General features: G+C 34.8%; 1 long non-coding RNA gene and 2 other non-coding genes across 5 annotated transcripts; all 3 read right to left on the reverse strand.

Annotated features, from left to right (window-relative positions):
• Nucleotides 1–354: 354 nt before the first annotated feature.
• On the reverse strand, nucleotides 355–426 carry TRNAE-UUC (transfer RNA glutamic acid (anticodon UUC)). The gene has a single exon. It is a non-coding gene; the product is annotated as a tRNA-Glu (tRNA).
• Nucleotides 427–13,357: 12,931 nt separating this feature from the next.
• TRNAN-GUU (transfer RNA asparagine (anticodon GUU)) lies at nucleotides 13,358–13,429 on the reverse strand. Its single transcript has one exon. It is a non-coding gene; the product is annotated as a tRNA-Asn (tRNA).
• Nucleotides 13,430–21,775: 8,346 nt separating this feature from the next.
• Nucleotides 21,776–24,970, reverse strand: LOC140743123 (uncharacterized). 3 transcript variants are annotated; one of them, XR_012102384.1, is made up of 4 exons: nucleotides 24,903–24,953; nucleotides 23,974–24,088; nucleotides 23,743–23,894; nucleotides 21,776–21,869 (listed from the first exon to the last, which is right to left on the reverse strand). It is a non-coding gene; the product is annotated as an uncharacterized LOC140743123 (long non-coding RNA). The 3 variants fall into 3 exon arrangements; XR_012102383.1 differs by lacking the exon at nucleotides 21,776–21,869 and having other exon boundaries at nucleotides 23,680–23,894; nucleotides 23,974–24,112; nucleotides 24,939–24,970; XR_012102382.1 differs by lacking the exon at nucleotides 21,776–21,869 and having other exon boundaries at nucleotides 23,680–23,894.
• Nucleotides 24,971–27,318: the final 2,348 nt, after the last annotated feature.

Genomic DNA, 27,318 nt, shown 5'->3' on the forward strand with positions numbered 1-27,318 from the left:
ACTAATATTATTTAGATATTGGTACTCTATAATCCGCTTAATCTATATTTGTCAGTCATTTTTAAAACGTACATTACTTAAACGGCCAATATGTTTTTAGAGAAATCCTACATCTCAGACTGAAAACCACATTAGTCTTCTGAATGCTTCTAGAGATTTAAATATTTGGTTAGCACAGTGAGACCATTTTAGTAGACCCTCTCATGTATGAGACTTCATACTTCAGAGAGGTCAATTTATAATAATACCTTCTTTAAACAAAATAATAAAACGCTAATAAATAATTTTTAAACATTACAAATTTATTAAGTAAACAACAAAACATGAAAAAAGAGTACCCACAGAAATCCCAAACTCCCGTACCGGGAATCGAACCCGAGCCTCCTGGGTGAAAGCCAGGTATCCTAGCCACTAGACCATACGGGATATGAGTAAACTGAGTAATTTAAGCATCATATTAAACTGCAACGATAGTATATTTATGCCTATAAATATTCATATTACAATAGAAACATATAATTGTTTTTGTTGGCTATTTAATAATAGCTCTTACTATATTTTCTCGAAGGTTTTCGGGGCATTTTCGTCTCGACCTTTATCTTTGTTTTCGATAAAGCCAGGATCCTGAATTTTCAGTGATCGAGAGGCCAGAGCATAACGAGATATATTCCCAAATATCATTTAATTTGAAATGACAGTGTCTAAATTCCTTAATAGTAGCACATTAAAAAACAAAGAGTTACTAAAGTACCCTTAAATTTCAAAATTTGAAAACTTTCCTTTTAAAACTATAAAGCAATGAAAGACTAAAATGCATCACATTTTTAAGTGTTCCTATAGAGTGGTGGGGGTGGTTACATTACTGTCGTGTGCATCGACCTCCACAAAAACGCATACGAACACGCACTGCGGTTGCCTTTTAGCTTAACTTTATTTCAGTACCATCACGGATTTCTGCCGAACAGTACCCTTAGTACATCAGCTCTGATACAGCCGCTACGGGCGCTGATTGGACATGTATGGGCAAATACGTAAACAAATACCAAAACAGTCATTTTTGTAAAAACGTAAAGACTCATACTAAGGACTCGTGTATACGTCACAAAAACACGCGCTAAACATACCGCGATCGAAATGCAACAATTTACGTTTTTTAAATCACTCACTGAAAAAGTCACAAATGTGTGCACTTGTATAAAAAGCAATGTGTTACATTAATTAAGTACATTTTTTTGCACTTACAATAGAGCAATTCAATGGTTAAATATTATTTCGCATATTGCAGCGCCATCTGTGTGGTGGTAGTAGAGTTGTGTTCATGCAGAGCTAGACCTTCGTACACGTCGCTAGAAGTGTTATGCCTGCACGACAGGTAGCGGGGAATGTTAAACAAATTAATTAATAAAAAATGTGTTAAATACAAAAAGTGACCGTTCGTTTCCAATCACTCCCGTACCGGGATGCGAACCCGGGCGTCCTGGTGAGAGCCAGGTATCCTGGCCACTAGACCATACGAGATATGAGACTAACTCGATGTCGATGTCGATGCGAATCCAAGTAGGATTTCTTTCTCGCTCGGGTTCGATGACTTGCGACTATCAATATTTCTGTTTCTATATAATTTATTATTTATAATATAATTTGTAATGCTTACAAATTATTATAATTAAATCGATTTGCCTAAGATATTATTTGATCTTCCCGACGTGTAGAATCTCATACATACGGGGATGTATAAAAATCACGTTCTCTGTCCAAAATAAGGGACTTTTTATAAGTTATTTGCCGAATAAAAATATTGTGTACGAATTAACTAAAAATATCAATTAACTCGAAAAACATCAAAATAAATAATAATAATCTTCAGGTGCCTTATGTAGAGCATTTTATGTAACAAAAAATGTTAAAAAAAAAACTAGAAATGCAAGTATAGTTATTTTACAATAATAATAAAGTAATTGAATTTTTTAATATTATTTCGCAAATTGTAGCGCCATCTGTCAATCTATCAACCGATCAGACGCTTCCCGAGGACTTAGCCCTGGTTGCATTGGTCCCGCGCGCCTGTACTCATGACAGTACTCCGTGTTATCCTCCTTGAACCGGTCGAGGTTGCTCTCGAGGTCGTCCTCAAACTGCGCCTGCATGGTCAGCAGCTAGACGTGCGACGCGAGGGCGATGGCTTGGGGATTTCCTAAAACAATATTATTTTAAACATACATTGAAATTTCGTACCACGACCTCGTTAAAGTAAGATTGTTTTTTATAATATTACAATAAGTAGTTTTGTATTATGTCGGTCGAAATTATTCATTATTTTTTTTTTTCAGGAAAATTAACTTTTTAAGCAAAATATGACAATTTCAGTTGGATTTATTTATTTATTTAAACTTTATTGTAAATCTAGTGGTTACAAAGGGCGAACTTAATGCCTAGTGGCATTCTCCACCAGTTAACCCTTGTTGATGAAGAAATGTTGTGGTGGGTGTTACGTTAAAAAACAATAAAAAAAAGAGAAATGAATATATATATATATACGAAAAATATATACGAATATATACATGTATATATTATATACATATTTATACTTATAAATAACTAAATATATACATAAACAAACTTACACACATTATGTAATCTATACTATATACAATTATATAATTATACAATGGATAAGCGAAAAATGAATAAGAGTTTAAGTTTGTTCAACTGCGCATGACGGAACACAATCAAGACCGTGGTACGAAAGAGATGACACAAGTTTCGATGTCTCGTTTCCTCTTGAATGAATAGACAAATTACTCATTATTTTACATCAATCGACAGGAATAAATAATATGTTTTAATGTTTTAAGGAGCTCGTGGTACGAAACAAAATAATGTTGATGTAATATTGATATTAAACTTTCCTTAACTATGATAGTTTTTAAAAGATGGTGGTAGGCCCCCTGCAGCTGCTGCCAGCTGTACTGTAGGTTGTCCTCCTGCTCCATGTCTTGCTTGCTCACGGGCAGCTCGTACCGCGTTATCACGTTGAAGGCTTCCTGCAAGGCGAGGAGACACTACATTATATTGTATAGAATGTAGTAGAAACCCTTGTGGTTCAATTCTGCCACAACACCACACTATTTCAAGTGTTAAACACTAGAAAGCTTAACTTATTAATAATTTGTTACTAAGTATTTTTAGAGATTTAACTTACAAATCACAATTAATAATATGATAATGAAACATTTTTTTAACGTTACTTTATTCATTTTCATTTTACCTAGTTTTCAATGAAAGAAAGGCGGAGTTAATGATCAAGTTTTTAAAATTGCTATTTTTAGTTTTTAAATTTTCTGAACGATTCATTACATTTATTAAGATATAGTTATATATGATGATAAATTAATAAAGGAAATATATTTAATAGAATAAAATACTAAAAAAATCATAATTTTCTATTCGACGAACATTGCTCCGTTGCTTCCAAATATGCGTCATGTTCTGAAATAATTTATAAAACATAAAATCACAGATTTTTATATATTTAACATTATTAGGAAATTCTAAAAATGTTATGAGTATTTTCACATAAATCGATCGTGTATTACGCAAAATATTAACAAAAGTTATTTCCAATGTCCGCAACGAAATTTTGAATCCGCATTTGTACTAGGGAGGCATGATACACGAAGAGATGAACGCTCCATTCTGTGTGGACAAGACATGTACATAGATTTTATGGAGGCGGTATTTTAGACCCGCAATACTACCAGGGCAACAGAGACTCGTGGATATCATCTATCGGAAAACACGAGGGGGACAAAATATATGCCGGCAGCGTTGCCGATTTGTGGTGAATTCCCCGATTTACGGGAAAATCCAACTCAAGCGGGGATTAGTGTGAGGATTGGTTCTGTTTGGGAAATATGTAAGGAATTTGACATATTAACATTTTATTGTTAATAAGTAATAATCAATTCTCGATTTTACTCATGAACAAGCCGATTTAAGCCCGAACTAGAATATCTCGTAAGGCGTTTATCTGCAAACTACTTGGAAATGAGCTACGTTAATACTTGGATGATATAGAAGAAATATACATATAGGAATAAAAGCTTTCAAAAGGTATGGCAGGTTAAAAAAAAAGAAATATGTACCCTGTTTAGCTATCTAGAGTTGATTGAATCAACTCTACAACATATGTGTATGTAATTAAATGTTCAACTGCTAATGCTCTCCATTTAATAACAAAGCAAAGGCCAAGTAAATAATCAAGTTTTTAAAATTGGTATCCTTTTCTGAACGATTATCTACATTTACCTTATAATGGAAACAGTCACTAGCTGAATTTCCTTACATGCGAATAGTGATATTTTATATCTCCCACCACCGTAGATACTTGACGTATTTCATGCGGTACAACAAAAATCATGTATAGGTATAATAACCACATCTTGATAAAGTCTTACCGTTTTTACATTTTGCTTACACGTAGACAGTAACGTCAAATTTTTTATTATTTTCTTCTTCTCCATTATAATATATGGTTATAGAAATTCTTTTCTTGGAAGGCAAAAATGGGCTCTTCCGATTTCAACCTATAGTATTTCTTCCGTCTCATTTTACCCGCTTATATCATTTTCATGGACTTCTGCGCTATGTTCCTCGGCCCCGAGTTCGATTGGACCTGTACGTCCAGCTTCGTAACTACGTGTAACAGCTGGTTTTAGGTGTGTCCTGCGAACTTCTTCCAGCTCACCTAGGGGGGAGGTCACAGATGCCGTAAAAACTCACACTAAGGGTAGGTACAGGTCCAAAAAAAACCGCTTTATCGAAATGCAACAATTTACATTTTTTAAATCAGTCACTGAAAAAAGTTACTAATGTGTGCACTTGTATAGAAAGCAATGTGTTAATTTTTTTGCGATTTCAGACTTTCAGTTAAATGCGATCCGTTTCATCGTAGTGGGAGCTAAGTTTTAGGTCTGACAATACTGGGATAGTTGGGTTTGCTTTTTGCTTGGCGGAACGGTCCGCATACCGATCTGACGCGCAGAGGGTTCCGGGTTCGATCCCCGAACAAACCGATACCTGAAAGATGAATTTAGATTGATTATTGTCCTGGGTGTTTATCGATAAAATGAATAGAATAGTTGTTAGTAAATTTTTTCACTCACAATAGAGCAATTCAATGGTTAAATATTATTTCGCATATTGTAGCGCCATCTGTGTGGTGGTGGTAGAGTTGTGTTCATGCAGAGCTAGACCTTCGTACACGTCGCTAGAAGTGTTATGCCTGCACGACAGGTAGCGGAAAATGCTATGAAGCATATTTTACTATGATATTTTTTTCTTTGAAAATAGTACCATAATTATACTATCGTTGTATGTATGTTACAATTAAATACATTTTATTACAAATTAATTGAGAAAAAATATGTTAAATACAAAAAAGTGACCGTTCGTTTCCAATCACTCCCGTACCGGGATTCGAACCAAGGCCTCCTGGGACAGCCAGGTATCCTTTTTTTTGTTTTTTTTTGTTGACGAGGGGTAAACCTTCAAAAGGTATACGACGCCATGGGAGTGACGCCAGGAGTCCTCCTAACGCGATGCCCTTTTATCGGGGTTTGCCCTGGGGTAGCAATTTACGCTCCTCTGACATCCCCTGGTGATTACAGCGATATGCGACCACACAAACCGCTGTCCTTTCCGGGGTCGCTTGCTTGACGGTTTGAGCTCTCACTCTTGCCGTCCGCAACCCCGGGAGCCCCTTTTAGTCACCTCTTACGACAGGCAAGGGATACTGTAGCCCTATTCTGGTCCCGGTACTACAGGGACAGAGGGAACGGATTTGAATGAAACTTTAAAATATTACAGCCTAAGTATAAGTACATCAGAATAACCTGGAGAATACAATTCATAAAGATATGTGTTTTGGCTACTTAGCTATCAGACCTATCTTGATGCACGATACGATGATACGAAAATTTTATATTATAGACTGGCCCATTATGCGGCTTCCCAACTAGTAACCATTCCTGAAAACTGAGCCGAGCATCCCTGTGCGTTTCTCTCACATACTTGTTCCAGCCGGTTATATACATACCACGACTACGATGTGTACGCCCAGAATATGATGCCACTGCGCTCTCCGTGAGAATGCCTATTAAATTTTTATAAACGGTATTGTAGACACAAGGGAATTAACATGGTCTTGCTGATGTAACGTCTATTAGAATCCAGTATTTTATGCTGTAATTACGTCTGTGAGACACTAACGCCCTATAACAAGAAAAGTAAGCATGGTGTGATCATCTAGCCGCGACTATCACGTAGCACGAACCATCTTAGGAAGGTACTGAGCGAGACACCACAACATCACGCCGCATTCCAAAATGATAACGTTTTTTTCGTGTAGTGGTGTCTGACAGACTACCACCTCAGCCGCAGAAGGTTAAACATAAAAGGTATTACACAAAAGTCCGCGACAGCTTATACCTATCTCCTATGGATAACCCATAATAACTGTTTTTATGTTTTAAAAACATCACACTAATGTTAAGGTGGTTGTTATATATTGGCCTTAACCAACATTAGCCATTCGCCTTAAACAAAATTATCAGAAAGACATCCGATTCCGCACCGCCGCCGTGCCGTGGGAACGCTGACTCCACACCTACGTTGCCACCACATCGTCCCGAACATGGGAATTGACTCTGGGTGCTAATATCGCCCCAGCAAGTCACTCATTTTAGGTTAGTTAGTTGTAATTTAGTTTAGATTAAATTAAAACATGTAAAATTCGGTTTTAATTAAATACATAATTATGTAATAAGTATTTCGGTCTTTCAGTGTCCTAGCTGCTGCATCCCGACACAAAACATAACTTGGTTATAATTAATAGCTAAGCAAACAATCGCGTGGATAAGACCTAAACAAACGAGCCAACTAATATTATGAATTATATAAAAATACATTTGAAAAATATTTGTTTAACTGAACAACAACATTTAACATGAATAATATGTCCCACCTTTACATCCCATTAGTCATATCCCGTATGGTCTAGTGGCTAGGATACCTGGTTTACACTCCGGGAGGCTCGGGTTCGATCCCCGGTGCGGGACTTCACCGGTCTCTATTTTTTTTTCTATATATATATATATGTTTTGTTTTTATTAATATAACTTGTAATGCTTGCAAATTATTATCATTAAATTAATTTGTTTAAGATATTATTGGATCTTCCCGACGTGTAGCTTCTCATACATACGGGGATGTATTAAAATTCACGTGTTCACTCTAAACTAAATAAAGGATTTTTCTGAAGATATTTGCTTGATAATTAAATTACCCATATTGTGTCTGAACTACGAATTAAGTAAAAATCAATTAAGTCGAAACACATTGAAATAAACAATAATAATTGTCTGGTGCCTAATGTAGATTATTTTCTGTAAAAATATGTAAATATATATAGAACTGCTAATACATTTATATTGCAACTACAAGAAAGCAATTTAACAGTTAACTATTATTTCGCAAATTGTAGCGCCATCTGTCTGATGGTGGTGGAGTATTGTTCATGCAGAGCTAGACCTTCGTACACGTCGCTAGGAGTTTCATGTCCTCACGACAGATAGCGGGGAATGCGATGAAGCATATTTTTTATATTTAATAATGGTTTATGCATACGTTGCTGCATCAACTATCCAATATGAAATTACCCTTCCACTTCCACTTACCTATAAGCAATTACTTTTATACTATATATTTATTTATAAATTATTATAGGTTGCACCAAAATGAACTGATTTGTGTATAAAGCGAAAATTTATATTCATATTTATGTTATCATCACTTATACCTAAACTTTCTATACATTTGTAATATGTTTTGTTTATAGTACTGTTATATCTAAGACGTCCACTACATTTCAGCTATATAGGAATATAGGAGTATTACATACCATCAAATTTATTTTTTATTCACAGTATTTGTTATTACAGCTTTGAATAATATTAACTGCATAAGTGCGCGATGTCACCAACAAAAGTAAAAATACACTTGTTAAAAAAACCTAAATATAAATCAATACTTGCTTTTTAATTCCTTCAGTTTTTCAGTGGACACAGCGAGACGATTTCCAATGATCAAAACATCGGGCTCCGTGGCTAGTTTGCCTTCTAACTCGCTGTGTCGTATGAGGGCTAACTCGAAGTCATTCAAGTTCCCTGCTAGTAGTTGACGAAGGGTTTTCTCACACTTCCAAAGGGACTGCCAAAATACATAGTAACATTATTAACGGTAATAATAAAATTATGGACGGTATAAACACTTGATTAAGTATATAATAAAAATTAAAATATAATAGTTGATCGTTACATATTATTGTAATAGGTTAAATGTAGTTTTTAGGTTGAAGAATTTAGGTTTTTTTCTCATGTAATTAATTAAATATCCGACTGCTAATGCTCTCTATTTAATAACGAAACAAAGGCGGAGTTAATGATCAAGTTTTTAAAATTTCTATTTTTTTCTGGACGATTAATTTCTTTTATTAAAATATACGCATATACGATGATAAATTTATGAAGGAAATATATTTTATGGAATAAAATACAAAATAACTCAAAATTTTCTGTTCGACGAACATTCTTCCGTTGCTTCCAAATATGCGTCTTATACTAAAATATTTATAAAACGTAATTTTCTGTTTTTAACATTATTAGGGAATTCTAAAAATGTTTTGACTATTTTCACATAAATCGATCGTGTATTACGCAAAATATTAACAAAAGTTATTTCCAATACCCGCAACGAAATTTTGAATCCGCATTTGTACTAGGGAAGCATGATACACAAGGAGATGTACGTTCCATTCTGTGTGGAGAAGGTGTATAGATTTAATGGAGGCGGTATTTTAGGCCCGCAATCGTACCAGGGCAACAGATTATCGTGGATATCATCTATCGGATATGCCGGCAGGGTTGCCGATTAGTGAGAAAGTCCCCGATTTGCGGGAAAATCCAACTCAAATGGGGAATTGGTTCTGTGTGGGAAATATGTGGGGAATTTGACTTATTAACATTTTATTCTTAATAAGTAATAAGAAATACTCGACTCATGAACAAGCCGATTAAAGCCCGAACTAGAATAATTCATAAGGACCGTAATCGTGGATGGATGATATATATAGGAATTAACCCTTTCAGAAGGTATGGCAGATTAAAAAATGGAAAAAAATGTACCCTGTATAGCAATCTAGAGTTAAATGAATCAACTCTACAAAATATGGGTATGTAATTAAATGTCCAACTGCTAATGTTCTCCATTTAATAACAAAATAAAGGTCAAGTTAATAATTGTTAAATTGTTAAAATTGGTCGTCCTTTTCTGAACGATTAACTACATTTACCTTATAATAGAAACAGTGACAAGCTGAATTTCCTTACATGCAAATGGTGATATTTTTTTATCTCCGAGGCCCACCACCGTTTGTAGATACTTGACGTATTTCATGCGGTACAACAAAAATCATGTTTAGATATAATAACCACATCGTGATAAAGTCATACCGTTTACACACAATTACATACATTTTGAATACACATAGACAGTAACGTCAAAGCTTTTATTATTTAGCTGGAAGGGAAAAATGGGCTCCTCCTCCCATTTCAACCGATAGTATTTCTTCCGTCTCATTTTGCCTGCTTCTATCATTTTCATGGACTTCGATTGGACCTGTTCGTCCAGCTCAGTAACAACGTCGAGCAGCTGGTTCGAGGTGTGTCCTGCGAGCTTCGTCCAGATCACTTAGGAGTAACGCAGCAAAATAAAAATAATAAAACTAAAACTAAGGGTCACAAAAAAACCGCTTTATCGAAATGCAACAATTTACATTTTTTAAATCACTCACTGAAAAAAGTCACCAATGTGTACACTTGTATAGTGGGAGCTAAGTCTTAGGTCTGACAATACTGGGATGGTCAGGTGGGCGTTTTGCTTGGCGGAGCGGTCCACATACCGGTCTGACGCGCAGAGGGTTCCGGGTTCGATCCCTAGACAAACTGATACCTGAAAGATGAATTTAGATTGATTATTGTCCTGGGGTCTGGGTGTTTATCGATAATACAACTAGAATTGTTGTAAGTAATTTTTTTCACTCACAATAGAGCAATTCAATGGTTAAATATTATTTCGCATATTGTAGCGCCATCTGTGTGGTGGTAGTAGAGTTGTGTTCATGCAGAGCTAGACCTTCGTACACGTCGCTAGGAGTGTTATGCCTGCACGACAGGTAGCGGGGAATGCCATGAAGCATATTTTACTATGATACTCTTTATGCTTGAAAAGAGTACCATACATTATAGTTTTATGTATGTTACAATGAAATAAATGTTATTACAAATTAATTAAGGAAAAATATGTTAAACACAAAAAGAGACCCTTTTCTTTAGAAAAATATTGTTTTATATTTATATTGTATTGTATTATATTTTGGTATATATTCTCTAGTTTATTATCAGTAATCAGTAATCAGTAATCAGTATTTATTGCATAATACAGGTGTTTACAAGGTTTTTGGACGGTTTTACATTTCTCTGTAGTTACCCAGTGGGCATGCAATTTTTAATAAACTAAAACTAAGTATATTTAAGACGGTGTAAATATAATTAAATTAGATTAAAATAGGAGAAAAATATTACATTATACACTTAAGAACTAACAGCTATCATTATTGAATGTCAAAATAATTTAAATAAACAATTTAATACAATGGAAATAATTATGTCAAGATATTCATTATACATTAAATAGTTTGTCATTAAGGTACTCGTCAATTTCATAATAACATTTACTTATTAATAACAATTTTAATTTAATTTTAAAACGTTTAATTTCTAAAAGCTTTATTGCGTCTGGCAGGTGGTTATATAATTGTGTTGCCATACCATATACACTTTTTTTGTAAAATTTGGATTTCGAGATATGGTTAGTCTTAATATTTAATTCATTTTTTGTATTTCTCGGACACCTTGTGTATTTAATGCTAAATAAGTCAAAATTTTCTTTTACAAAGATGCAAACCTCATAGATATATAATGATGGAAGGGTCAATACTTTGAGTTCTGGAAACAGCAACCTACAACTATGTTTTTGGTTGACTCGAAATATCGCACGTATACATCTCTTCTGTAGTTTAAAAGCTCTCATATTGTCAACTGAATTACCCCAATGAATTATGCCGTATCTTAAATTTGAGTCAACATGTCCGTGGTATGCAGCTATTGCTGTATCTTTGTTAGCGAGCTCGGTTAGCTTCCTCAATGCAAACACAAATCTACCTAATTTTTTACATAAATAGTCAATATGAGTCTTCCAGTTTAAATTGTTATCTAAAATAAGTCCTAAAAAAAGATTTTTAGCTTGATAGAATTTAAATTGCATGCACTTGGTCTTGGTCAAATTAATTAATAAATCGTTTTCTTTTATCCACTGAATATTATCTTTTAGAGCAGTATTAACAGTGTATTCAAGGTTACATGTATCAATACTATTTACAAGCAGGGTCGAGTCATCAGCAAAAAGAATTTATGTATAGTACTCTGAGGTAAGTCATTTATATATAAAATAAATAGTAAAGGGCCCAAAATACTGCCTTGCGGAACTCCTCGCTTTACAATCTTTGTTAAAGATTGAGCTTTTAGTTCAGTTTTACTGTCCTGGTCAATATATGATACTTCCGTGTATTGTTTACGATTTGATAAGTAAGATTTAATGAGGCCATATGCTGGTCCTCTGATTCCGAGCGCAAATAGCTTTTTGAGAAGCTTTTCATGATTAACATAATCAAAAGCTCTCGTCATATCCATAAAAATGGCTAGCATCGGTTTTCTATCGTCTAAGCTTTCAGCAACATTCCGCAAAAGTTCGTATATCGCAAGGTTTGTCGAGCGTTTTTTTCTAAATCCATATTGTTCATTGCTAAGTATCTTTGAATTTTCTAGAAAACTATACAACCGTATATTTATGAGCTTTTCAAATACTTTTGACAGGACTGGTATTAATGCTATAGGACGATAGTTATTGCAATTGTGTTTGTCGCCTTTCTTGTGGAGTGGTTTAGTTATAGTAGTTTTTAGTTTATTAGGATATTCTCCTTGAGTGAAGCAAAGATTAATTATGTAGCTTATAGGTACTGAAATATGAGATGAGCATACTTTTAAAATTTTACTTGATATTTCGTCGTAACCTACACTATTTGTATTTTTTAGCCCCATTATGATTTTATCAACATCTTTCGGTGTCGTAGGATACAAAAATATAGACTTCGATTGCGAAATTGTATTATAGGAAGAATTGTAATTTAAATATGCATTATGTTAAAACAATGATGATAAAGGACAATGCCCATGAATGTATGGACCGCCGTCCAGAGTTGCATCAAATTGAAACTTGTTGTAGACGCTGTATAATTATCCAAATACTACCACCAATAATTATTTTTTAGATCAGCACCCGGGTTCTGAAGTTATTTACCGAAATGTTACATAACCTCAACATCGAAAACATCTGACGATAGATTCATGGTCGGTTTTAACTGATAGTAGGTACCTATAATGTAGTTCGATTAACATATTCCATTTACTTTTAAAGGTAGTAGGTAAAAAAACCTAAAATAATCCTAAAAACCTAAAATAATGAATTCCGAGTATAAAATACAGCCATTTTAATTTTTAAGAACAACAATCAACATTTCGTCTTATTTTATCTAAAATAGAATCCCCTATTCAAAGAAACTATTCTGATCGACAAACAATGTAAAAAAATCAAAAAATAATTTTAATATTACTTTCATTTTGACACATGAGAAAAATCATTAGTCAAAACACTAATTGATCTTATTGAATTTCGAGTCTAAAATACCGCCATTTTAATTTTTAAGAACAACAATCAACATTTCGTCTTATTTTAACTGAAATGGAATCCCCTGTTCAAAGAAACTATTCTGATCGACAAATTATGTAAAAAAATAAAAAAATAATTTTAATATCACTTTCATTTTGACGCATGAGAAAAATCAGTACCAAGAATGGGCATTCTCCTTTATAACTAAACAACAAGAAAATAATTATAGCTAAAAATATATACAAATTATTTCTAATTTACAATATATATGCAATCAAGTGAAAAAAAGATAAAATCCGGTTCGGTGCCATGATTTGCGAGCCTCATTTTTGGCCGTGTGGGCAGGAGGTGGACACGTTGGGTCGGCGTAATTTATGAAAAATTTATGAAGAACAAATTCAGAAAAGAAATATTTAAAAATATGTAAAAAGTAAAAAGGTGGACTTCCTATACACGCTCCCGGGTGGGTTCGAACCACCGCCTCTCAGACAAACAGTCGAGCGCGCTACCACTGCGCCACGAGAGCTTGCTTGTTAAGGGCGAAAAAATCCTGAAATTCCTACAGTTAACACTCTTTTAACAGTCTGGCACATATAGATTGTTTAACTGTAGAACCTCAAATTATATAGCACTAGCAATAATCCACAACTTCATCCGTAGATATTTTTTTAAATTAGAATAGTCCTATATTCTTGTTCGACGGTGCCGGTACCATCAGTGTTTCGTGTATAAGGTTTATTAATTCATAGACCCTAAACTATCTCATAGCCTTTGGGTACGGAACCCTAAAATTACTGATGGTCTACCATATTACCTACGACATAGTTATCCACGTGCAAGATATAATATAACATGAATTTATTAATTCTAAGTAGATACCAGTATATTTATTTATGTCATTATTGAAACACCAATAATCAAACAGCTCAATTGAATATAGAAATCTATGAGCAGTAGTCGTAAAATAACTGTCTAAGTGCGCTCGCTCACGGAGAGTTTCGTACCACCAGATTTTTTCATTTTTTTATCATAACAGTCATAGAAGTGCAGGCACTGTGAAAATTTGTACTGTCTACCTATTAAGGTTCAATAGATATAAAAGCGAAAAGCGCCAAAATATAGCTGTTTCTAGTTTGCCAACCTCCAATTTATTTTCAAGCTTTTCGATATTACTGTTTGTTGTTATAAGTATTATAATGGCATGCGTTATAGATAGTATGTAAAAAACCGTTTAAAAAAATCAAGAGTATGTCTATAACATTCTCTTTTTTGTGTTGTTTTATTTTTTGGTTTATAAAGTTTGTTATTCTATTTTCATTACTACGTTTACATCTGTATTGCATGTGATGTTTACCTCTAAGTGGTCGTACATTTATTACTTGCATTGTAACTAGATTTAATTTAAAAATATGTATAATGTTACAACCGTTGGTGAACTTAATAGAATAAATAACGGTTCCAGTGATAGAGACCTGTGATAGAAAGACAATGGAGGCTAATATATGTCATCTCATTTTCGGCTTATGAGACAGAACGTGCTATTGTGAGTGACTACTTACGAGTAGTTCTGTTCAAGATGTTAAATGATGACTGAAGATATGTTTTGCTGTTCATATGTGCAGTATAGTATAATTTCGTTTCATGTAAATAGGTACGTCATGTTACATTTGTTAAACACGGATGAAATCGCGGGAACTACTAGTGTATAATATTCATGGCGATTGGAATTGGTGATGGATTCATACCATATACTGACTTCAGAAATATGTACTAAACCAACATTCATTTCAATTATTTTTAAATTTGTAGTGACATAGAAGTCGGTTGTATTTTTTTGTTAAATTTTTTTTGTTTATGTATTGTGTAGATTGTATTTTTTTTACTCTCCCTATATTGCAAACTGCATCGAATAAGCAACGAGTGGGTTTAACTCAACTTGTTCTTATCCTGTGATCCTAGTAACGGTATTTGGAATTCGGATCAATACTTTTGCATCTGCGCATTAAAGTTTGATTTCCGAAGGGAACTTTGACCAACTCAAGATGCAGTTTCCTCTTTGCTACTGCAAGATATACCTCAAAATATTTATAAAAACCACGTGTATTCAATTGTTCAATTGTCAGAATCTATTACCATTCAAAAGTAATAAATTAAAAAATTAAATGACATTATGACATACAAACACCGAAAAGTTGTTGATCACTCAATATTATTAATGTACAACTTGCCGCGTAGTGTGATAATTAACGGGGCGTTCATTAAAACATATTTTTACATCACCTAGTTTTAGAGATTAGAGATCAGTAGATAATCTTCCATAGTAATACCTCAAGTACTCCTTATCCCCTGGTACGGCGAAGCTATGAAGCGCACTTCGTAGCTATATTCGTAGCATTGCTACGACATAGATTCGTAGTAGATCCATTGCATTTATTCTACTTACCGAAACAAGTGAATATTTTTAAGGGTCATATTCTTACTACCATCATTTTTACCTTATCCAATTTTAGGTGTTTAATGTCTTATATTCGCATATATCGTTTAATACTAAGGAACAATTAAATAATATTGGTGAACGGTGTTGAATTTCAGAAACACATCTGAAAAATAAAAAAGTCGTACGATTTACCAAAATTTCATTTTTTGTCGATTATTTTCTTGCATTTATAGAAATATTATTGCAATGAATTTAATAACATTTTGTATATCATATATATTGAGTTTTTAATTAAGATATTTTCATAGTGGTTAGAGAAAAATAATGTAACTTTTCCATAAAATTGTCTACATTTTACCCCATTAAAGTACCAATAAGTAAAAAAATATGTCAGAAATCGAAAAAATATACAAAAACGTAACTGTGTCGTAGAATTTCATGTGATATGCGTGTTCCCTGGCGGGATTCGAACCCGCAACCTCCGATACCAACAACCGGGCCCTTCCTATAGATTGAATGATTTCGAAAAGTGCCATATATTGTGTGTGCTTCTAAAAAAATAACATATGTCGCATGTCGTTTAACAATGTAAAACTAGTCTGTTAGTCTGAGAGTACAGTAAGTAGTACTGTTTCAGTTCTACGGCCATTTACACGATGAGTTTAAAAAAAATAACGATAATATTAATCTGAAAACAGATAAAAAACACAAATGTTTAGAAGGAGTTCTATATGTGTATAAGAAGATGTAGTCTTTGGTTTTGTCTTTGACTTTTAAAAATATTATATTGATTTTTTCTTGTTTTAAGAGTTCGAAATAAAATGGATTCAGCGACAGTTTGACATGTTTGTCTTCTTTTAATATTTTTTATAAATCCCCAACATTTGGTCCTTCGAGCCGGATTTAACAGTATGAAGATGAATATTAATTAAATAATAAAGATCGGGACCAGTAAATGGAGATTGGATTTGGAGTAAAGGCGGAAATTTGAAGATCTGCTCTGGGTCATCGTATGTTTAAACCATACTTATTGTGAAGAAAATAGGCCTCAAGAGTTGGTTCTTCATTTTCTTTTGATTTCCACCCAACACTCATGTAATACCTACCATTAGTAGTTTCATGTTTAATGTTTACGGTTACACACCATTATTGTAAAAGTCAGTTACATTTACAATTGTAAATTCTGTCAAAATAATTACACTTACAATTGTTTTGTAAATGACGTCAAATAAGCCGATATTACATTATTTGGTCGTATTATATTTGTTAGTCGGTAACGTTGACAACTGATCAGGTGTTGTAATTGTTCATTATTTTAGGTAAGATTATATTTATATTACAAATTGTAATCGAATTTTCAGGTTGTCTCCATACTGGTCTCCCAAGATGCCTCTCAAAGTGCTTGTCAAAAAGCGAGCTAGTTATAAAAGGCAGTTAACCTTATTTTCAGAATTTATTAAAACTTTAGATGCTTCTTCATTGGACTCTTCTGAGATAAACGAATTGCAGATTCGAGTCAATCGGATGGAAACTTTATTCGAAAGGTACGATGAGGTACAGTTGGCCATCGAATGTCATGAAGATGACTTGGATCAGCAAATTATTGAACGTAATGATTTTGAAAATTTATATTATAAACTAATTTCTCAGGCAAAACAAATTATTAATAATTGTACTAAGGCTGAATGTACAGCAATTGAAGTAGGTCATGTTAGTGTTCGCAATAATATTAAATTACCTATTATTCAATTACCAAAATTTAGTGGCTCTTATGACAATTGGATGGAGTTCCATGATACATTTTTAAGCCTTATTCACAAGAATGACGATATAGACAACATTAGTAAGTTTCATTATTTGAGAGCTTCGTTGGAGGGTTCTGCTGCTATAGTCATTCAATCTATTGAATTCTCATCTGTCAACTATTCAATAGCTTGGCAGTCACTATGTGAACGTTATGAGAACAAAAGGATTTTAATTCAGAATCATGTATCCGCGTTATTTAATTTTGAAGCTTTCGGTAAGGAATCGTCATTTAATTTAAAACGCCTCATAGATCAAACAAATAAACATTTGCGTTCATTAGAGTCCTTAGGAGAACCAACCGTGCACTGGGATACACTCCTCATTCACATTATTACCCGTAAGCTTGACAATAAGACTTACCGTGAATGGGAGGAATTCAAAAGTAATTTTAGTCGAGATACCAAAATAACATTAGATATCTTTCTTAACTTTATTAAAAACCGTTCTGATTTACTCGAAACAATTGAAATGTTATCTGCCTGTAACACAAAGGTTTCAAACTTTACAGGCATCAATAAAACGAATACTAAAATGAAAACTTTCATTTCGGTTTCTGATAATTGTAACAATAATAGTTCTCAACCTTTTAAATATTGTCCCAAGTGCAAGGGCGATCATAGGTTAATTCATTGCCCTGAATTCCTTGCTCTTTCTAATGAGTCTAGGCTTCAGTTACTACCTCAATACAAAGTATGTTTTAATTGTTTTAATTTTGGTCATTATGCAAATAATTGTAATAAACCAGGTTGTAAAGTTTGCCGTCGTAAGCACAATGTACTGGTGCATGTATCCAAGATCGATAAAAGCGCTAGTAAAGCAAGTTCGTTTGATAATTCACTGAGCTTAGCTAATAATATTAATGTGTCTAATACCCCTTTACAGCAATTGTCTTCTCAACCGCCTGCGGTGCAAGCTAACTTATCTTTAGCTGCTAGCGTCGATGAGGTTCCTCACTCTCATGTGTTGTTGTCAACCGCGTTAATTAAAGTATTAGGACGAGATAATAAATACCATGTTGTTCGTGCCTTATTAGACAACGGTAGCACATCATGTCTAATGACTGAGAGTATTTTTGAGAAGTTAGGGCTGCCAGTCAAATATGTGAACAATTCTGTATTAGGTATTAATAATATTACTTCGAAAGTTAATAAGTTATGTCGGTTGAATATAACATCTTTAGATAATAGTTTTTCTTCTGATATACAATGCTTTGTTTTGTCATCGTTGACTAATTATATACCTTGTAGACAAGTTAATTTGTCAAATATTCATATTCCTTCGAATATTTGTCTTGCAGATCCTCATTTTTACGCGCCGGCTCCTGTTGATATTATTATCGGCGCTGATGTATTTTGGGAGATTTTAGGATCACGAAGACTTAAGTTAGGAGACGGTCAACCAATACTCTGTGATACAAGACTTGGATGGCTTGTATCAGGTCCCATTAAAGGTGGCCATGTATTGTCGTCTCAAATTAAATGTAATTTTGCAAATGTAACCTCTGATGAATGTGTAGATGAATTTAGTAAGCTTCAAAGTCAACATCATGTTCTCAATCATCGCACAGATTTTTGACCTACTTGGTCTATTAGCACCTTGTGTTATTGTAATGAAGATTCTTCTTAAGATTCTTTACTAATCTACCATCAATTAATAAAATTCGTATTCCACGTCGTGTCATTTATAATTCACCAAAAACTATTGAATTTCATATTTTTTCTGATGCGTCGGAACGTGCATACGGTGCATGTCTGTATGTACGTAGCATTAGTGATGAAGGTGAAGTCTTAGTGCGTCTATCGGTAGCTAAAAGTCGTGTAGCCTCTCCTAAAAGTCCATGACTATACCCAGACTTGAGCTCTGTGGTGCATTAATTGGCACTCGGCTTTATGAAAAGGCCATTGCATCATTACGACTTCAAGTCCCACGTACAGTCTTCTGGACAGATTCCACTATTGTTTTAGCATGGTTACAAACCGTACCAAATAAGTTGCAAGTTTTTGTCCGCAATAGGGTCGTGGATATTTTAGATAAAACCGGGAACTGTCAGTGGAGACATGTACCTACAGATCAAAACCCCGCGGATTACATATCTCGCGGAGTTGATATCGCATCGATTTCCACTCTAGACAAGTGGTGGTCAGGCCCATCATTTCTTTCGGAAGATATGTCATTGTGGCCGTCTAATCATTCTTACATGAATTGTGACACATTACCAGAATTGAAAGTAAATGTCGTTTTACATGGTACTGTTATTGTCAATCAAATAGATGTTGGTAGAGTTATTCAATTTGAGAGATTTTCAAATTATTTGAGACTTCAGCGCACTGTAGCATTTGTATTAAGGTTTATTAGTGGTTGCAGGAAACAATTAGTCTCAGGCACCCTCAGTTGTGAGGAGCTACAGTCAGCGTTACATTTAATCATTCAGATGTCTCAAAATGAATCTTTCCCTGAGTATAAAATGTTACTTCGTAATCAAGAATTGCCTAAGAAAAGTCCATTACTTAAGTTTAATGTTTTTCTTGACGACAATAAAATAATGCGAGTAGGTGGTCGTCTTAAAAATTCAAATTATTCCTACGAGAAAAAATACCCTATTATTATACAGTCCGCTCATCAATTTACTAAAATATTATTTAATTTTGAACATAAACGATTAATGCATGCAGGGCCGCAGTTATTATTAGCTTCTATTAGAGAACAGTATTGGCCTATAGGTGGTCGTAATTTAGCCAGAAAATGTTGCCGTAATTGTGTACGTTGTTGTCGATTCAAAGAAAAACCTATGTCTCCTATAATGGGTAACTTACCGCAGCAGCGCCTTCTAGCAGGCTTTCCTTTTGAAAGCGTTGGCTTAGACTACGCAGGTCCAATTCAGTCTATTTCACGTCAAGGTCGTGGAAGTAGGCGTGTTAAAGTCTATATCGCCATTTTTGTATGTTTCACTACAAAGGCTATTCATCTAGAATTAGTAGGCGACTTGACTAGTAACACTTTTTTAATGGGATTGCGTAGATTTATTTCGCGGCGAGGTAAACCTAAACATATTTTTTCGGACAACGGTACTTCATTTGTCGGAGCTTATAACGATCTGTCTAAATTCTTAAAAGATAACTGCAATTCTTTATCTGAGGAAATGGCCAATGAAGGAATTAAATTTCATTTTATACCCGCGTATTCTCCTCATTTTGCTGGCCTTGCGGAGGCTGGTGTGAAGTCAACAAAGCATCATTTGGTCAGAGTGTTGGGAAATTGTCATTTAACATATGAAGAGCTTAACACTACTCTAACTCAAATTGAGGCAATACTAAACTCCCGGCCATTGACACCGCTCTCACCAGACCCCGAAGACATGATGCCTTTAACTCCAGGACATTTTTTAATTGGACGTCCGTTGACATCTCTGCCTTCACAGGACTATCAGGAACGTCCTACAACTTCGTTATCTCGCTTCCAACGAATTGAACAATTGCGCCAGCACTTTTGGGCTCGTTGGAGTAAGGAGTACATCTCAGAGCTTCAACTTCGTTCTAAGTGGCGATCGAGTAAGGGTGCTACTCTCAAATTAAATTCCCTGGTTCTTCTGAAAGAAGAGAATTTATCACCCTTACATTGGAAGCTTGGTCGAGTGGTTGCAGTATACCCTGGAGCAGACGGCGTTTCCAGAGTTGCAGATATTAGAACTGCAAGCGGTCTGCATCGCAGATCATTCTGTAAGATTTGCCCTCTCCCAGAAGATGAGGAGGGTTGAAAGGCAACCTTTCAACGCCCGGGGGCATGTTTAGAAGGAGTTCTATATGTGTATAAGAAGATGTAGTCTTTGGTTTTGTCTTTGACTTTTAAAAATATTATATTGATTTTTTCTTGTTTTAAGAGTTCGAAATAAAATGGATTCAGCGACAGTTTGACATGTTTGTCTTCTTTTAATATTTTTTATAAATCCCCAACACAAATAAATAGGTTTTACTTTGATATACATCACATTTCTTCCTTAATGACAGGTTGACATATATAGCTTCATTTTGTTTAAAGATTTAGGATACAAACTAGAAGCATACCACGAGGGGGGGTTTTGGGAGGGAGACCATATTAATCGCTTCGAATTGAGCAGCTCGCATAATTATGATAGAACTTCACATACAGGTAAGTTCGTTTTATCAATAATTATACTTCGCTGCTCAATTCTCGCGATTAATATTAACATATGTAGTACTGTTTCAGTTCTACGGCCATTATATATATATATATATAGAGAGAGAGAGAGAGAGAGAGAAAAATAGCGATCGGTAAAGTCCCGTACCGGAGATCGAACCAGAGCCTCCCGGAGTGTAAACCAGGTATCCTAGCCACTAGATCATACGGGATATGACTAATGGGATGTAAAGATGGGACATATTATTCATGTTAACCCTTTAACGCACATCCTCACTTTTTTTGGAAATCTTAATAATCTATGATACTTATATGTGCTATGCCATAAAATTAAATGGTATATTATAGTAAAAGTTTTTTGTTAACAGATTTGTTAAGATATTGATTTCTTTCATTAGCGTCGGGAAGATCAAATGATATCTTAACAAATGATGATAAATGAAGATAAATTAACTATATGAAGATAATTAATTAAAAGGAAATATATTTAATGGAATAAAATACAAAATAATTCACAATTTTCTATTCGACGAACATTGCTCCGTTGCTTCCAAATATGCGTCATGTTCTGAAATAATTTATAAAACGTAAAATCACAGAATTTTTTTTTAACATTATTAGGAATTTCTAAAAATATTTTGACTATTTTCATATAAATCGATCGTGTATTATATAAAATATAACAAAAGTTATTTCCAATGCCAGCAACGAAATTTTGAATCCGCATTTGTACTAGGGAGGCATGATACACAAGGAGATGTACGTTCCATTCTGTGTGGACAAGACATGTACATAGATTTTATGGAGGCGGTATTTTAGACCCGCAATACTACCAGGGCAACAGAGACTCGTGGATATCATCTATCGGAAAACACGAGGAGAGACAAAAACAGAGGGTGGGGGTGGTGGCACCGAATATGCCGGCAGGGTTGCCGATTTGTGGTGAATTCCCCGATTTGCGGGAAAATCCAACTCAAGCGGGGATTAGTGTGAGGATTGGTTCTGTTTGGGAAATATGTGAGGAATTTGACTTATTAACATTTTATTGTTAATAAACAATAATTAATTCTCGATTTTACACATGAACAAGCCGATTAAAGCCCGAACTAGAATATCTCGTGAGGCGTTTGTCTGCAAACTACTTGGAAATGAGCTACTTTAATCCTTGGATGATATAGAAGAAATATACATATAGGAATAAAAGCTTTCAAAAGGTATGGCAGGTTAAAAAAGGGAAAAATGTACCCTGTTTAGCTATCTAGAGTTGATTATATCAACTCTACAACATATTTAAAAAATGAAATTTTAGCACATAAGTAGCACTTATCATCATCATCAGCAACCCATTACTGTCCCACTACTTATATCAGTAGAACTTATATCATAGTTAAATGGCACAGATTGGCACCGAAACTAGTGGGCAAAAGTTGCGGTTGTTTCATTATTACCATGCTCAGTCAGCATTATAATGGTTGCGTATGGTTCGATTTGTTCCATACAAATTAAAAATACAGACTAATATATAAACGTTGTTCATGCCTATAATTGGCACTCATACGAACCTTATATTATTAATACTACTATAGTGTACTTCTAAGTACTATATAATGTATTGTGTGTGTTGCTGTTGGCATGTAAATAAATAAATAAATAAATAAATAAATAAACATATGTGTATGTAATCAAATGTTCAACTGCTAATGCTCTCCAGTTAATAACAAGATAAAGGGCAAGTAAATAATCAAGTTTTTAAAATTGGTATCCTGTTCTGAACGATTATATCTACATTTACCTTATAATGGAAACAGTCACAAGGTGAATTTCCTTACATGCGAATAGTGATATTGTTTTATCTCCGAGCCCCACCACCGTAGATACTTGACGTATTTCATGCAGTACAACAAAAATCATGTATAGGTATAATAACCACATCTTGATAAAGTCCTACCGTTTTTTACATTTTGCTTACACGTAGACAGTAACGTCAAAGTTTTCATTATTTTCTTCTTCTCCATTATAATATATTGTTATAGAAATTATTTTGCTGGAAGGGAAAAATGGGCTCCTCTTCCGATTTCAACCTATAGTATTTCTTCCGTCTCATTTTACCCGCTTATATCATTTTCATGGACTTCTGCGCTATGTTCATCGGCCCCGAGTTCGATTCGATCTGTTCGTCCAGCTCAGTAACTACGTGTTACAGCTGGTTCGAGGTGTGTCCTGCGAGCTTCTTCCAGCTCACCTAGAAGGGAGGTCACAGATAACGCAGCAAATAAAAATAAAAAAACGTAGGTACTAAGGGTAGGTACAGGTCCCAAAAAAAAACGCTTTATCGAAATGCAACAATTTACATTTGTTAAATCAGTCACTGAAAAAAAGTCACTAAAGTGTGCACTTGTATAGAAAGCAATGTGTACATTTTTTTGCGATTTCAGACTTACAGTTAAATGCGATCCGTTTAATCGTAGTGGGAGCTAAGTTTTAGGTCTGACAATACTGGGATAGTCAGGTTTGCTTTTTGCTTGGCGGAGCGGTCCGCATACCGGTCTGACGCGCAGAAGGTTCCGGGTTCGATCCCCGAACAAACAGATACCTGAAAGATGAATTTAGATTGATTACTTTCCTGGCGTGTGGGTGTTTATCAATAAAATAAATAGAATTGTTGTAAGTACATTTTTTCACCATTAATAAAGCCAATCACAATCATGTAGCGCCATCTGTGTGGTGGTAGTAGAGTTGTGTTCATGCAGAGCTAGACCTTCGTACACGTCGCTAGAAGTGTTATGCCTGCACGACAGGTAGCGGGAAATGCTATGAAGCATATTTTACTATGATACTTTTTTCTTTGAAAATAGTACCATATACTATCGTTGTATGTATGTTACAATTAAATACATTTTATTACAAATTAATTGAGAAAACATATGTTAAATACAAAAAAGTGACCGTTCGTTTCCAATCACTCCCGTACCGGAATTCGAACCAGGGCCTCCTGGGACAGCCAGGTATCCTTTTTTTTTGTTGACGAGGGATAAACCTTCAAAAGGTACCGACGCCATGGGAGTGACGCCGGGTGATGTGGAATTTTTACCGCACTAAAACTCCCCCGGTGGCCGTCCTCAGCGTTTGGTGGAGAACACCGGGATCTCCAACGGAACATAACCGGAGTCCTCCTAACGCGATGCCCTTTTATCGGGCTCTGCCCTGGAGGGAGCAATTTACGCTCCTCTCACATCCCCTGGTGATTACAGCGATATGCGACCACACAAACCGCTGTCCCTCCCGGGGTCGCTTGCTGGACGGTTTGAGCTCCCACTATTTCCCCCCGCAACCCCGGAAGCCCCTTTTAGTCGCCTCTTACGACAGGCAAGTGATACCGTAGCCCTATTCTGGTCCCGGTACTACAGGGACAGAGGGAACGGATTTGAATGAAACTTTAAAATATTACAGCCTAAGTATAAGTACATCAGAATAACCTAGAGTATACAATTCTGTGACTGGCCTCTGTTGATTACAGATGTCCATGGGCGGAAGTAGCCACTTACCATCATATGAAATGTATGCTCGTCTGCTACTCCTATATTATGAAACAAAGAAAAACCTGAAACAAAACGCTTATAAAATGTATCGGTAAAACCTCCGTGAAACGCTGCCACGTTAACATTTTCATATTTTTGATTGACATAAGTATGTCATAAATGTCTGCATTCATCATGATGCATTTTTATTCTCCCATTATTTAAACGAAAATAATTCAAGTCATACAGCCATCAATGTTACACTAACTTTAAATTTGATAAAAAACTGTATTTTTTTTTGTGTACAAAACCTTATTTAAATGGTGTAGTTCCAATCTAGACATGACCTTAAGTAACTATGTTCAAATTTATAATCCTATATGCTTGCAAGATTTTCGAATTATCTATACTAATATTATAAAGAGGAAAACTTTGTTTGTTTGTTTGATTGATTGTAATGAATAGGCTCAAAAACTACAGGACCGATTTTAAAAATTCTTTCACCATTCTAAAGCTACATTATCCACAAATAACATAGGTTATATTTTATATGAAATATATTTAATAAATAGATTTTGAGGCGGTACAAAGTTCGCCGGGTCAGCTAGTAGATAATAATAATAATAATAACTAATTTACAATATATATTATCAAGTGTAAAAAAGATAAAATCCGGCTCGGTGCCATGAGTTGCGAGCTTCATTTTTGTCCGTGTGGGCAGGAGGTGGACACGTTGGGTCGGCATGGCTTGTCCTGTACCAGGAGGGTCGGCAGGTTGTATCGTCACGGGACTCTGAACAGTTTGACTCGTCGGGCACTTGATACCGTCTCTTTACCTGCGACGTTAGAACCAGGCCTGTTTAGAGACGATGGCAAGAAACCCGATGGAATCACTCTAATTCCATGGAGTCTCGGACGACCCCTGGTATGGGACGCGACGTGCGTAGACACCTTGGCCCCATCGCACGTAAGCAATACATCTGTGTGTGCTGGGACCGCAGCCGACCATGCCCAGACTCTCAAGCGCCGTAAATATAATAATTTATTAGACAATTATTTGCTTGCGGCGCTTGCAATAGAGAAAATTGGTCCATGGTCATCGGACATGAAAAAAGTCGACCAAGCTTGTAACTGCTTCCGGTGACCAAAAAGCGGGCGGCTACTTTGCTCAAAGGCTAAGCCTTGCTTTTAAGCAAGGAAACGCCGCCAGCGATTTGGTCCTCACACGGAAATTTTAGATGGTTTATTTTATTTACGATATTATGTTTTTGACAATTGATTGTATATATGGTATAGTTTGCAGAATGTAGTTTTTTTCTCATGTAATTAATTAAATATCCGACTGCTAATGCTCTCCATTTAATAACGACACAAAGGCGGAGTTAATGATCAAGTTTTTAAAACTTCAATTTTTTTCTGGACGATAAATTACTTTTATTAAAATATACTTATGTAATATACGATGATAATTTTATAAAGAAAATATATTTAATGGAATAAAATACAAAATAATTCACAAATTTCTATTCGACGAACATTGCTCCGTTGCTTCCAAATATGCGTCATGTACTAAAATAATTCCAAAGCGTAATTTTCATATTTTTAACATTATTAGGGAATTCTAAAAATGTTTTGACCATTTTCACATAAATCGATCGTGTATTACGCAAAATATTAACAAAAGTTATTTCCAATGCCCGCAACGAAAATTTGAAATCCCATTTTTACTAGGGAGGCATGATACACAAGGAGATGTACGCTCCATTCTGTGTGGACGAGACATGTGTATACATTTTATAGAGGCGGTATATTAGCCCCGCAATAGTACCAGGGCAACAGAGACTCGTGGGGTGGTGGCATCGAACATGCCGGCAGGGTTGCCGATTTGTATAGAATTCCCCGATTTGCGGGAAATTCCAAATCAAGTGGGAATTAGTGTGGGGCTTGGTTCTGTTTGGGAAATATGTGGGGAAATTAATATATGAACATTTTATTGTTATTAAATAATAATAAATACTCGATTTTACTCATGAACAAGACAATTAAAGCTCGAACTAGAATAAATCGAAAGAACGTTGTCTGGAAACTATTTGGAAAAGAGCCACAGTAATCGTTGGATGAGGATGGAGATGGAGGATGTATTGATTGAATCAACTCTACAACATAAATGTATGTAATCGAATGTCTAACTGCTAATTCTTTCCATTTAATTACAAAAGAAAGGCCAATATCAAAATTTTTAAAATTGGTATCCTTGTCTGAACGATTAACTACATTTACTTTATAATGGAAACAGTGACAAGCTGAATTTCCTTACTTGCAAATAGTGATATTTTTTTATCTCCGAGGCCCACCACCGTTTGTAGATACTTGACATATTCCATGCGGTATAACAAAAACCATGTTTAGACATATTAAGTACATCTTGATACTATTCTTACCGTTTATACATTTTGAATACACATAGACAGTAACGTCAAAGTTCCTATTGTTTCCTTA

The sequence above is a fragment of the Epargyreus clarus genome, unplaced genomic scaffold (assembly GCF_041222505.1).
Source record: "Epargyreus clarus isolate Ecla_fem2 unplaced genomic scaffold, WU_Ecla_fem_2.2 ptg000007l, whole genome shotgun sequence".
Taxonomy (NCBI): domain Eukaryota; kingdom Metazoa; phylum Arthropoda; class Insecta; order Lepidoptera; family Hesperiidae; genus Epargyreus; species Epargyreus clarus.